The sequence below is a fragment of the Eleutherodactylus coqui genome, chromosome 1, assembly GCF_035609145.1.
Source record: "Eleutherodactylus coqui strain aEleCoq1 chromosome 1, aEleCoq1.hap1, whole genome shotgun sequence".
NCBI classification, from domain to species: Eukaryota; Metazoa; Chordata; class Amphibia; order Anura; family Eleutherodactylidae; genus Eleutherodactylus; species Eleutherodactylus coqui.
Window position 1 is genome coordinate 9,547,546 of NC_089837.1, and position 12,222 is coordinate 9,559,767.

The 12,222-nt window shown below is 48.8% G+C and overlaps 12 non-coding genes across 12 annotated transcripts; all 12 read right to left on the reverse strand.

Moving 5' to 3' along the window:
- Positions 1 to 705: 705 nt before the first annotated feature.
- TRNAG-UCC (transfer RNA glycine (anticodon UCC)) lies at positions 706 to 777 on the reverse strand. The gene has a single exon. It is a non-coding gene; the product is annotated as a tRNA-Gly (tRNA).
- An 881-nt stretch (positions 778 to 1,658) lies between these two features.
- TRNAG-UCC (transfer RNA glycine (anticodon UCC)) lies at positions 1,659 to 1,730 on the reverse strand. The gene has a single exon. It is a non-coding gene; the product is annotated as a tRNA-Gly (tRNA).
- An 874-nt stretch (positions 1,731 to 2,604) lies between these two features.
- On the reverse strand, positions 2,605 to 2,676 carry TRNAG-UCC (transfer RNA glycine (anticodon UCC)). The gene has a single exon. It is a non-coding gene; the product is annotated as a tRNA-Gly (tRNA).
- An 874-nt stretch (positions 2,677 to 3,550) lies between these two features.
- Positions 3,551 to 3,622, reverse strand: TRNAG-UCC (transfer RNA glycine (anticodon UCC)). Its single transcript has one exon. It is a non-coding gene; the product is annotated as a tRNA-Gly (tRNA).
- Positions 3,623 to 4,502: 880 nt separating this feature from the next.
- On the reverse strand, positions 4,503 to 4,574 carry TRNAG-UCC (transfer RNA glycine (anticodon UCC)). The gene has a single exon. It is a non-coding gene; the product is annotated as a tRNA-Gly (tRNA).
- An 874-nt stretch (positions 4,575 to 5,448) lies between these two features.
- Positions 5,449 to 5,520, reverse strand: TRNAG-UCC (transfer RNA glycine (anticodon UCC)). Its single transcript has one exon. It is a non-coding gene; the product is annotated as a tRNA-Gly (tRNA).
- An 879-nt stretch (positions 5,521 to 6,399) lies between these two features.
- Positions 6,400 to 6,471, reverse strand: TRNAG-UCC (transfer RNA glycine (anticodon UCC)). The gene has a single exon. It is a non-coding gene; the product is annotated as a tRNA-Gly (tRNA).
- Positions 6,472 to 7,353: 882 nt separating this feature from the next.
- TRNAG-UCC (transfer RNA glycine (anticodon UCC)) lies at positions 7,354 to 7,425 on the reverse strand. Its single transcript has one exon. It is a non-coding gene; the product is annotated as a tRNA-Gly (tRNA).
- Positions 7,426 to 8,299: 874 nt separating this feature from the next.
- On the reverse strand, positions 8,300 to 8,371 carry TRNAG-UCC (transfer RNA glycine (anticodon UCC)). The gene has a single exon. It is a non-coding gene; the product is annotated as a tRNA-Gly (tRNA).
- Positions 8,372 to 9,262: 891 nt separating this feature from the next.
- TRNAG-UCC (transfer RNA glycine (anticodon UCC)) lies at positions 9,263 to 9,334 on the reverse strand. The gene has a single exon. It is a non-coding gene; the product is annotated as a tRNA-Gly (tRNA).
- An 874-nt stretch (positions 9,335 to 10,208) lies between these two features.
- Positions 10,209 to 10,280, reverse strand: TRNAG-UCC (transfer RNA glycine (anticodon UCC)). Its single transcript has one exon. It is a non-coding gene; the product is annotated as a tRNA-Gly (tRNA).
- An 874-nt stretch (positions 10,281 to 11,154) lies between these two features.
- TRNAG-UCC (transfer RNA glycine (anticodon UCC)) lies at positions 11,155 to 11,226 on the reverse strand. Its single transcript has one exon. It is a non-coding gene; the product is annotated as a tRNA-Gly (tRNA).
- Positions 11,227 to 12,222: the final 996 nt, after the last annotated feature.

Genomic DNA, 12,222 nt, shown 5'->3' on the forward strand with positions numbered 1-12,222 from the left:
CCCAGAGGTCGATGTATCGAAACCATCCTCTGCTAGGCGCAGAGTTTTGTATTTTTCATGCTCCCAGGAAAAAGGTACCCCAAAAATTCACTGTCTCGTTCTTTCAGGCCACCCAAAGCCCAGCAAATTCCACTGTCCTTTATATTTCAAGGCACCAAAAAATCCACACTTAAAAAAAAAAAAAAAAAAAAAGAAACCTTTCTTCTCCCATGGTCAAAGCTTGGTTTAGGCATGATAACATGACTGCGGTGTGACCCGAGTGCCAGAAGCCAGCAACCGTAGAGGGGGATTAGCTCAAATGGTAGAGCGCTCGCTTAGCATGCGAGAGGTAGCGGGATCGATGCCCGCATCCTCCAAAACTTCCACTTGGCACTACCTTCAAATGAAGGGCCAACTTCTTTTTAGTTGGCACTGACACAAAAACCTAGGAAGCAGCTGCACGCATATCTGGCTAAACCTTCGATAGCTCAGCTGGTAGAGCGGAGGACTGTAGTAGCTAGTTAGCAATCCTTAGGTCGCTGGTTCGATTCCGGCTCGAAGGATGCTTTTGAGTGTCCGATAACCTTGCATGCTTCAACTTGGAGGCTCTCTTGCACAGACTTTGCAGCTGCATACCTCCTGGCCGCACTCTTTTTGAGCCTGACCGCACAACCATTGGCCTCTGGAGAGAGTGTTAACAAGAATACTTCAAAACAAGAGAAACAATGCGTTGGCCGGGAATCGAACCCGGGTCAACTGCTTGGAAGGCAGCTATGCTCACCACTATACCACCAACGCCATAGAATTCGCACCACTTCTCAATCGTAAAAATGCAACTCTCACCCCTAGTGTGACTAAAGCCAACTCTTCTGCTTCGTTAGGGGCTTGACAACAGTCAGACGGTAATGTGGCTTCTCGTAAGAGAGGTTTAAGCAGCAGCAGAGTGGCGCAGCGGGAGCGTGCTGGGCCCATAACCCAGAGGTCGATGGATCGAAACCATCCTCTGCTAGGCGCAGAGTTTTGTATTTTTCATGCTCCCAGGAAAAAGGTACCCCAAAAATTCACTGTCTCGTTCTTTCAGGCCACCCAAAGCCCAGCAAATTCCACTGTCCTTTATATTTCAAGGCACCAAAAAATCCACACTTAAAAAAAAAAAAAAAAAAAAAGAAACCTTTCTTCTCCCATGGTCAAAGCTTGGTTTAGGCATGATAACATGACTGCGGTGTGACCCGAGTGCCAGAAGCCAGCAACCGTAGAGGGGGATTAGCTCAAATGGTAGAGCGCTCGCTTAGCATGCGAGAGGTAGCGGGATCGATGCCCGCATCCTCCAAAACTTCCACTTGGCACTACCTTCAAATGAAGGGCCAACTTCTTTTTAGTTGGCACTGACACAAAAACCTAGGAAGCAGCTGCACGCATATCTGGCTAAACCTTCGATAGCTCAGCTGGTAGAGCGGAGGACTGTAGTAGCTAGTTAGCAATCCTTAGGTCGCTGGTTCGATTCCGGCTCGAAGGATGCTTTTGAGTGTCCGATAACCTTGCATGCTTCAACTTGGAGGCTCTCTTGCACAGACTTTGCAGCTGCATACCTCCTGGCCGCACTCTTTTTGAGCCTGACCGCACAACCATTGGCCTCTGGAGAGAGTGTTAACAAGAATACTTCAAAACAAGAGAAACAATGCGTTGGCCGGGAATCGAACCCGGGTCAACTGCTTGGAAGGCAGCTATGCTCACCACTATACCACCAACGCCATAGAATTCGTACCACTTCTCAATCGTGAAAATGCAACTCTCACCCCTAGTGTGACTAAAGCCAACTCTTCTGCTTCGTTAGTGGCTTGACAACAGTCAGACGGTAATGTGGCTTCTCGTAAGAGAGGTTTAAGCAGCAGCAGAGTGGCGCAGCGGGAGCGTGCTGGGCCCATAACCCAGAGGTCGATGGATCGAAACCATCCTCTGCTAGGCGCAGAGTTTTGTATTTTTCATGCTCCCAGGAAAAAGGTACCCCAAAAATTCACTGTCTCGTTCTTTCAGGCCACCCAAAGCCCAGCAAACTCCACTGTCCTTTATATTTCAAGACACCAAAAAATCCACACTTAAAAAAAAAAAAAAGAAACCTTTCTTCTCCCATGGTCAAAGCTTGGTTTAGGCATGATAACATGACTGCGGTGTGACCCGAGTGCCAGAAGCCAGCAACCGTAGAGGGGGATTAGCTCAAATGGTAGAGCGCTTGCTTAGCATGCGAGAGGTAGCGGGATCGATGCCCGCATCCTCCAAAACTTCCACTTGGCACTACCTTCAAATGAAGGGCCAACTTCTTTTTAGTTGGCACTGACACAAAAACCTAGGAAGCAGCTGCACGCATATCTGGCTAAACCTTCGATAGCTCAGCTGGTAGAGCGGAGGACTGTAGTAGCTAGTTAGCAATCCTTAGGTCGCTGGTTCGATTCCGGCTCGAAGGATGCTTTTGAGTGTCCGATAACCTTGCATGCTTCAACTTGGAGGCTCTCTTGCACAGACTTTGCAGCTGCATACCTCCTGGCCGCACTCTTTTTGAGCCTGACCGCACAACCATTGGCCTCTGGAGAGAGTGTTAACAAGAATACTTCAAAACAAGAGAAACAATGCGTTGGCCGGGAATCGAACCCGGGTCAACTGCTTGGAAGGCAGCTATGCTCACCACTATACCACCAACGCCATAGAATTCGCACCACTTCTCAATCGTGAAAATGCAACTCTCACCCCTAGTGTGACTAAAGCCAACTCTTCTGCTTCGTTAGTGGCTTGACAACAGTCAGACGGTAATGTGGCTTCTCGTAAGAGAGGTTTAAGCAGCAGCAGAGTGGCGCAGCGGGAGCGTGCTGGGCCCATAACCCAGAGGTCGATGGATCGAAACCATCCTCTGCTAGGCGCAGAGTTTTGTATTTTTCATGCTCCCAGGAAAAAGGTACCCCAAAAATTCACTGTCTCGTTCTTTCAGGCCACCCAAAGCCCAGCAAACTCCACTGTCATTTATATTTCAAGACACCAAAAAATCCACACTTAAAAAAAAAAAAAAGAAACCTTTCTTCTCCCATGGTCAAAGCTTGGTTTAGGCATGATAACATGACTGCGGTGTGACCCGAGTGCCAGAAGCCAGCAACCGTAGAGGGGGATTAGCTCAAATGGTAGAGCGCTCGCTTAGCATGCGAGAGGTAGCGGGATCGATGCCCGCATCCTCCAAAACTTCCACTTGGCACTACCTTCAAATGAAGGGCCAACTTCTTTTTAGTTGGCACTGACACAAAAACCTAGGAAGCAGCTGCACGCATATCTGGCTAAACCTTCGATAGCTCAGCTGGTAGAGCGGAGGACTGTAGTAGCTAGTTAGCAATCCTTAGGTCGCTGGTTCGATTCCGGCTCGAAGGATGCTTTTGAGTGTCCGATAACCTTGCATGCTTCAACTTGGAGGCTCTCTTGCACAGACTTTGCAGCTGCATACCTCCTGGCCGCACTCTTTTTGAGCCTGACCGCACAACCATTGGCCTCTGGAGAGAGTGTTAACAAGAATACTTCAAAACAAGAGAAACAATGCGTTGGCCGGGAATCGAACCCGGGTCAACTGCTTGGAAGGCAGCTATGCTCACCACTATACCACCAACGCCATAGAATTCGCACCACTTCTCAATCATGAAAATGCAACTCTCACCCCTAGTGTGACTAAAGCCAACTCTTCTGCTTCGTTAGGGGCTTGACAACAGTCAGACGGTAATGTGGCTTCTCGTAAGAGAGGTTTAAGCAGCAGCAGAGTGGCGCAGCGGGAGCGTGCTGGGCCCATAACCCAGAGGTCGATGGATCGAAACCATCCTCTGCTAGGCGCAGAGTTTTGTATTTTTCATGCTCCCAGGAAAAAGGTACCCCAAAAATTCACTGTCTCGTTCTTTCAGGCCACCCAAAGCCCAGCAAATTCCACTGTCCTTTATATTTCAAGGCACCAAAAAATCCACACTTAAAAAAAAAAAAAAAAAAAAGAAACCTTTCTTCTCCCATGGTCAAAGCTTGGTTTAGGCATGATAACATGACTGCGGTGTGACCCGAGTGCCAGAAGCCAGCAACCGTAGAGGGGGATTAGCTCAAATGGTAGAGCGCTCGCTTAGCATGCGAGAGGTAGCGGGATCGATGCCCGCATCCTCCAAACCTTCCACTTGGCACTACCTTCAAATGAAGGGCCAACTTCTTTTTAGTTGGCACTGACACAAAAACCTAGGAAGCAGCTGCACGCATATCTGGCTAAACCTTCGATAGCTCAGCTGGTAGAGCGGAGGACTGTAGTAGCTAGTTAGCAATCCTTAGGTCGCTGGTTCGATTCCGGCTCGAAGGATGCTTTTGAGTGTCCGATAACCTTGCATGCTTCAACTTGGAGGCTCTCTTGCACAGACTTTGCAGCTGCATACCTCCTGGCCGCACTCTTTTTGAGCCTGACCGCACAACCATTGGCCTCTGGAGAGAGTGTTAACAAGAATACTTCAAAACAAGAGAAACAATGCGTTGGCCGGGAATCGAACCCGGGTCAACTGCTTGGAAGGCAGCTATGCTCACCACTATACCACCAACGCCATAGAATTCGTACCACTTCTCAATCGTGAAAATGCAACTCTCACCCCTAGTGTGACTAAAGCCAACTCTTCTGCTTCGTTAGTGGCTTGACAACAGTCAGACGGTAATGTGGCTTCTCGTAAGAGAGGTTTAAGCAGCAGCAGAGTGGCGCAGCGGGAGCGTGCTGGGCCCATAACCCAGAGGTCGATGGATCGAAACCATCCTCTGCTAGGCGCAGAGTTTTGTATTTTTCATGCTCCCAGGAAAAAGGTACCCCAAAAATTCACTGTCTCGTTCTTTCAGGCCACCCAAAGCCCAGCAAACTCCACTGTCATTTATATTTCAAGACACCAAAAAATCCACACTTAAAAAAAAAAAAAAGAAACCTTTCTTCTCCCATGGTCAAAGCTTGGTTTAGGCATGATAACATGACTGCGGTGTGACCCGAGTGCCAGAAGCCAGCAACCGTAGAGGGGGATTAGCTCAAATGGTAGAGCGCTCGCTTAGCATGCGAGAGGTAGCGGGATCGATGCCCGCATCCTCCAAAACTTCCACTTGGCACTACCTTCAAATGAAGGGCCAACTTCTTTTTAGTTGGCACTGACACAAAAACCTAGGAAGCAGCTGCACGCATATCTGGCTAAACCTTCGATAGCTCAGCTGGTAGAGCGGAGGACTGTAGTAGCTAGTTAGCAATCCTTAGGTCGCTGGTTCGATTCCGGCTCGAAGGATGCTTTTGAGTGTCCGATAACCTTGCATGCTTCAACTTGGAGGCTCTCTTGCACAGACTTTGCAGCTGCATACCTCCTGGCCGCACTCTTTTTGAGCCTGACCGCACAACCATTGGCCTCTGGAGAGAGTGTTAACAAGAATACTTCAAAACAAGAGAAACAATGCGTTGGCCGGGAATCGAACCCGGGTCAACTGCTTGGAAGGCAGCTATGCTCACCACTATACCACCAACGCCATAGAATTCGCACCACTTCTCAATCGTGAAAATGCAACTCTCACCCCTAGTGTGACTAAAGCCAACTCTTCTGCTTCGTTAGTGGCTTGACAACAGTCAGACGGTAATGTGGCTTCTCGTAAGAGAGGTTTAAGCAGCAGCAGAGTGGCGCAGCGGGAGCGTGCTGGGCCCATAACCCAGAGGTCGATGGATCGAAACCATCCTCTGCTAGGCGCAGAGTTTTGTATTTTTCATGCTCCCAGGAAAAAGGTACCCCAAAAATTCACTGTCTCGTTCTTTCAGGCCACCCAAAGCCCAGCAAACTCCACTGTCCTTTATATTTCAAGGCACCAAAAAATCCACACTTTAAAAAAAAAAAAAAAAAAGAAACCTTTCTTCTCCCATGGTCAAAGCTTGGTTTAGGCATGATAACATGACTGCGGTGTGACCCGAGTGCCAGAAGCCAGCAACCGTAGAGGGGGATTAGCTCAAATGGTAGAGCGCTCGCTTAGCATGCGAGAGGTAGCGGGATCGATGCCCGCATCCTCCAAAACTTCCACTTGGCACTACCTTCAAATGAAGGGCCAACTTCTTTTTAGTTGGCACTGACACAAAAACCTAGGAAGCAGCTGCACGCATATCTGGCTAAACCTTCGATAGCTCAGCTGGTAGAGCGGAGGACTGTAGTAGCTAGTTAGCAATCCTTAGGTCGCTGGTTCGATTCCGGCTCGAAGGATGCTTTTGAGTGTCCGATAACCTTGCATGCTTCAACTTGGAGGCTCTCTTGCACAGACTTTGCAGCTGCATACCTCCTGGCCGCACTCTTTTTGAGCCTGACCGCACAACCATTGGCCTCTGGAGAGAGTGTTAACAAGAATACTTCAAAACAAGAGAAACAATGCGTTGGCCGGGAATCGAACCCGGGTCAACTGCTTGGAAGGCAGCTATGCTCACCACTATACCACCAACGCCATAGAATTCGCACCACTTCTCAATCGTAAAAATGCAACTCTCACCCCTAGTGTGACTAAAGCCAACTCTTCTGCTTCGTTAGGGGCTTGACAACAGTCAGACGGTAATGTGGCTTCTCGTAAGAGAGGTTTAAGCAGCAGCAGAGTGGCGCAGCGGGAGCGTGCTGGGCCCATAACCCAGAGGTCGATGGATCGAAACCATCCTCTGCTAGGCGCAGAGTTTTGTATTTTTCATGCTCCCAGGAAAAAGGTACCCCAAAAATTCACTGTCTCGTTCTTTCAGGCCACCCAAAGCCCAGCAAATTCCACTGTCCTTTATATTTCAAGGCACCAAAAAATCCACACTTAAAAAAAAAAAAAAAAAAAAAAGAAACCTTTCTTCTCCCATGGTCAAAGCTTGGTTTAGGCATGATAACATGACTGCGGTGTGACCCGAGTGCCAGAAGCCAGCAACCGTAGAGGGGGATTAGCTCAAATGGTAGAGCGCTCGCTTAGCATGCGAGAGGTAGCGGGATCGATGCCCGCATCCTCCAAAACTTCCACTTGGCACTACCTTCAAATGAAGGGCCAACTTCTTTTTAGTTGGCACTGACACAAAAACCTAGGAAGCAGCTGCACGCATATCTGGCTAAACCTTCGATAGCTCAGCTGGTAGAGCGGAGGACTGTAGTAGCTAGTTAGCAATCCTTAGGTCGCTGGTTCGATTCCGGCTCGAAGGATGCTTTTGAGTGTCCGATAACCTTGCATGCTTCAACTTGGAGGCTCTCTTGCACAGACTTTGCAGCTGCATACCTCCTGGCCGCACTCTTTTTGAGCCTGACCGCACAACCATTGGCCTCTGGAGAGAGTGTTAACAAGAATACTTCAAAACAAGAGAAACAATGCGTTGGCCGGGAATCGAACCCGGGTCAACTGCTTGGAAGGCAGCTATGCTCACCACTATACCACCAACGCCATAGAATTCGCACCACTTCTCAATCGTGAAAATGCAACTCTCACCCCTAGTGTGACTAAAGCCAACTCTTCTGCTTCGTTAGTGGCTTGACAACAGTCAGACGGTAATGTGGCTTCTCGTAAGAGAGGTTTAAGCAGCAGCAGAGTGGCGCAGCGGGAGCGTGCTGGGCCCATAACCCAGAGGTCGATGGATCGAAACCATCCTCTGCTAGGCGCAGAGTTTTGTATTTTTCATGCTCCCAGGAAAAAGGTACCCCAAAAATTCACTGTCTCGTTCTTTCAGGCCACCCAAAGCCCAGCAAACTCCACTGTCATTTATATTTCAAGACACCAAAAAATCCACACTTAAAAAAAAAAAAAAGAAACCTTTCTTCTCCCATGGTCAAAGCTTGGTTTAGGCATGATAACATGACTGCGGTGTGACCCGAGTGCCAGAAGCCAGCAACCGTAGAGGGGGATTAGCTCAAATGGTAGAGCGCTCGCTTAGCATGCGAGAGGTAGCGGGATCGATGCCCGCATCCTCCAAAACTTCCACTTGGCACTACCTTCAAATGAAGGGCCAACTTCTTTTTAGTTGGCACTGACACAAAAACCTAGGAAGCAGCTGCACGCATATCTGGCTAAACCTTCGATAGCTCAGCTGGTAGAGCGGAGGACTGTAGTAGCTAGTTAGCAATCCTTAGGTCGCTGGTTCGATTCCGGCTCGAAGGATGCTTTTGAGTGTCCGATAACCTTGCATGCTTCAACTTGGAGGCTCTCTTGCACAGACTTTGCAGCTGCATACCTCCTGGCCGCACTCTTTTTGAGCCTGACCGCACAACCATTGGCCTCTGGAGAGAGTGTTAACAAGAATACTTCAAAACAAGAGAAACAATGCGTTGGCCGGGAATCGAACCCGGGTCAACTGCTTGGAAGGCAGCTATGCTCACCACTATACCACCAACGCCATAGAATTCGCACCACTTCTCAATCGTGAAAATGCAACTCTCACCCCTAGTGTGACTAAAGCCAACTCTTCTGCTTCGTTAGTGGCTTGACAACAGTCAGACGGTAATGTGGCTTCTCGTAAGAGAGGTTTAAGCAGCAGCAGAGTGGCGCAGCGGGAGCGTGCTGGGCCCATAACCCAGAGGTCGATGGATCGAAACCATCCTCTGCTAGGCGCAGAGTTTTGTATTTTTCATGCTCCCAGGAAAAAGGTACCCCAAAAATTCACTGTCTCGTTCTTTCAGGCCACCCAAAGCCCAGCAAATTCCACTGTCCTTTATATTTCAAGGCACCAAAAAATCCACACTTAAAAAAAAAAAAAAAAAAAAAAGAAACCTTTCTTCTCCCATGGTCAAAGCTTGGTTTAGGCATGATAACATGACTGCGGTGTGACCCGAGTGCCAGAAGCCAGCAACCGTAGAGGGGGATTAGCTCAAATGGTAGAGCGCTCGCTTAGCATGCGAGAGGTAGCGGGATCGATGCCCGCATCCTCCAAAACTTCCACTTGGCACTACCTTCAAATGAAGGGCCAACTTCTTTTTAGTTGGCACTGACACAAAAACCTAGGAAGCAGCTGCACGCATATCTGGCTAAACCTTCGATAGCTCAGCTGGTAGAGCGGAGGACTGTAGTAGCTAGTTAGCAATCCTTAGGTCGCTGGTTCGATTCCGGCTCGAAGGATGCTTTTGAGTGTCCGATAACCTTGCATGCTTCAACTTGGAGGCTCTCTTGCACAGACTTTGCAGCTGCATACCTCCTGGCCGCACTCTTTTTGAGCCTGACCGCACAACCATTGGCCTCTGGAGAGAGTGTTAACAAGAATACTTCAAAACAAGAGAAACAAGAGAAACAATGCGTTGGCCGGGAATCGAACCCGGGTCAACTGCTTGGAAGGCAGCTATGCTCACCACTATACCACCAACGCCATAGAATTCGTACCACTTCTCAATCGTGAAAATGCAACTCTCACCCCTAGTGTGACTAAAGCCAACTCTTCTGCTTCGTTAGTGGCTTGACAACAGTCAGACGGTAATGTGGCTTCTCGTAAGAGAGGTTTAAGCAGCAGCAGAGTGGCGCAGCGGGAGCGTGCTGGGCCCATAACCCAGAGGTCGATGGATCGAAACCATCCTCTGCTAGGCGCAGAGTTTTGTATTTTTCATGCTCCCAGGAAAAAGGTACCCCAAAAATTCACTGTCTCGTTCTTTCAGGCCACCCAAAGCCCAGCAAACTCCACTGTCATTTATATTTCAAGACACCAAAAAATCCACACTTAAAAAAAAAAAAAAGAAACCTTTCTTCTCCCATGGTCAAAGCTTGGTTTAGGCATGATAACATGACTGCGGTGTGACCCGAGTGCCAGAAGCCAGCAACCGTAGAGGGGGATTAGCTCAAATGGTAGAGCGCTCGCTTAGCATGCGAGAGGTAGCGGGATCGATGCCCGCATCCTCCAAAACTTCCACTTGGCACTACCTTCAAATGAAGGGCCAACTTCTTTTTAGTTGGCACTGACACAAAAACCTAGGAAGCAGCTGCACGCATATCTGGCTAAACCTTCGATAGCTCAGCTGGTAGAGCGGAGGACTGTAGTAGCTAGTTAGCAATCCTTAGGTCGCTGGTTCGATTCCGGCTCGAAGGATGCTTTTGAGTGTCCGATAACCTTGCATGCTTCAACTTGGAGGCTCTCTTGCACAGACTTTGCAGCTGCATACCTCCTGGCCGCACTCTTTTTGAGCCTGACCGCACAACCATTGGCCTCTGGAGAGAGTGTTAACAAGAATACTTCAAAACAAGAGAAACAATGCGTTGGCCGGGAATCGAACCCGGGTCAACTGCTTGGAAGGCAGCTATGCTCACCACTATACCACCAACGCCATAGAATTCGTACCACTTCTCAATCGTGAAAATGCAACTCTCACCCCTAGTGTGACTAAAGCCAACTCTTCTGCTTCGTTAGTGGCTTGACAACAGTCAGACGGTAATGTGGCTTCTCGTAAGAGAGGTTTAAGCAGCAGCAGAGTGGCGCAGCGGGAGCGTGCTGGGCCCATAACCCAGAGGTCGATGGATCGAAACCATCCTCTGCTAGGCGCAGAGTTTTGTATTTTTCATGCTCCCAGGAAAAAGGTACCCCAAAAATTCACTGTCTCGTTCTTTCAGGCCACCCAAAGCCCAGCAAACTCCACTGTCATTTATATTTCAAGACACCAAAAAATCCACACTTAAAAAAAAAAAAAAGAAACCTTTCTTCTCCCATGGTCAAAGCTTGGTTTAGGCATGATAACATGACTGCGGTGTGACCCGAGTGCCAGAAGCCAGCAACCGTAGAGGGGGATTAGCTCAAATGGTAGAGCGCTCGCTTAGCATGCGAGAGGTAGCGGGATCGATGCCCGCATCCTCCAAAACTTCCACTTGGCACTACCTTCAAATGAAGGGCCAACTTCTTTTTAGTTGGCACTGACACAAAAACCTAGGAAGCAGCTGCACGCATATCTGGCTAAACCTTCGATAGCTCAGCTGGTAGAGCGGAGGACTGTAGTAGCTAGTTAGCAATCCTTAGGTCGCTGGTTCGATTCCGGCTCGAAGGATGCTTTTGAGTGTCCGATAACCTTGCATGCTTCAACTTGGAGGCTCTCTTGCACAGACTTTGCAGCTGCATACCTCCTGGCCGCACTCTTTTTGAGCCTGACCGCACAACCATTGGCCTCTGGAGAGAGTGTTAACAAGAATACTTCAAAACAAGAGAAACAATGCGTTGGCCGGGAATCGAACCCGGGTCAACTGCTTGGAAGGCAGCTATGCTCACCACTATACCACCAACGCCATAGAATTCGCACCACTTCTCAATCGTGAAAATGCAACTCTCACCCCTAGTGTGACTAAAGCCAACTCTTCTGCTTCGTTAGTGGCTTGACAACAGTCAGACGGTAATGTGGCTTCTCGTAAGAGAGGTTTAAGCAGCAGCAGAGTGGCGCAGCGGGAGCGTGCTGGGCCCATAACCCAGAGGTCGATGGATCGAAACCATCCTCTGCTAGGCGCAGAGTTTTGTATTTTTCATGCTCCCAGGAAAAAGGTACCCCAAAAATTCACTGTCTCGTTCTTTCAGGCCACCCAAAGCCCAGCAAATTCCACTGTCCTTTATATTTCAAGGCACCAAAAAATCCACACTTAAAAAAAAAAAAAAAAAAAAAGAAACCTTTCTTCTCCCATGGTCAAAGCTTGGTTTAGGCATGATAACATGACTGCGGTGTGACCCGAGTGCCAGAAGCCAGCAACCGTAGAGGGGGATTAGCTCAAATGGTAGAGCGCTCGCTTAGCATGCGAGAGGTAGCGGGATCGATGCCCGCATCCTCCAAAACTTCCACTTGGCACTACCTTCAAATGAAGGGCCAACTTCTTTTTAGTTGGCACTGACACAAAAACCTAGGAAGCAGCTGCACGCATATCTGGCTAAACCTTCGATAGCTCAGCTGGTAGAGCGGAGGACTGTAGTAGCTAGTTAGCAATCCTTAGGTCGCTGGTTCGATTCCGGCTCGAAGGATGCTTTTGAGTGTCCGATAACCTTGCATGCTTCAACTTGGAGGCTCTCTTGCACAGACTTTGCAGCTGCATACCTCCTGGCCGCACTCTTTTTGAGCCTGACCGCACAACCATTGGCCTCTGGAGAGAGTGTTAACAAGAATACTTCAAAACAAGAGAAACAATGCGTTGGCCGGGAATCGAACCCAGGTCAACTGCTTGGAAGGCAGCTATGCTCACCACTATACCACCAACGCCATAGAATTCGCACCACTTCTCAATCGTGAAAATGCAACTCTC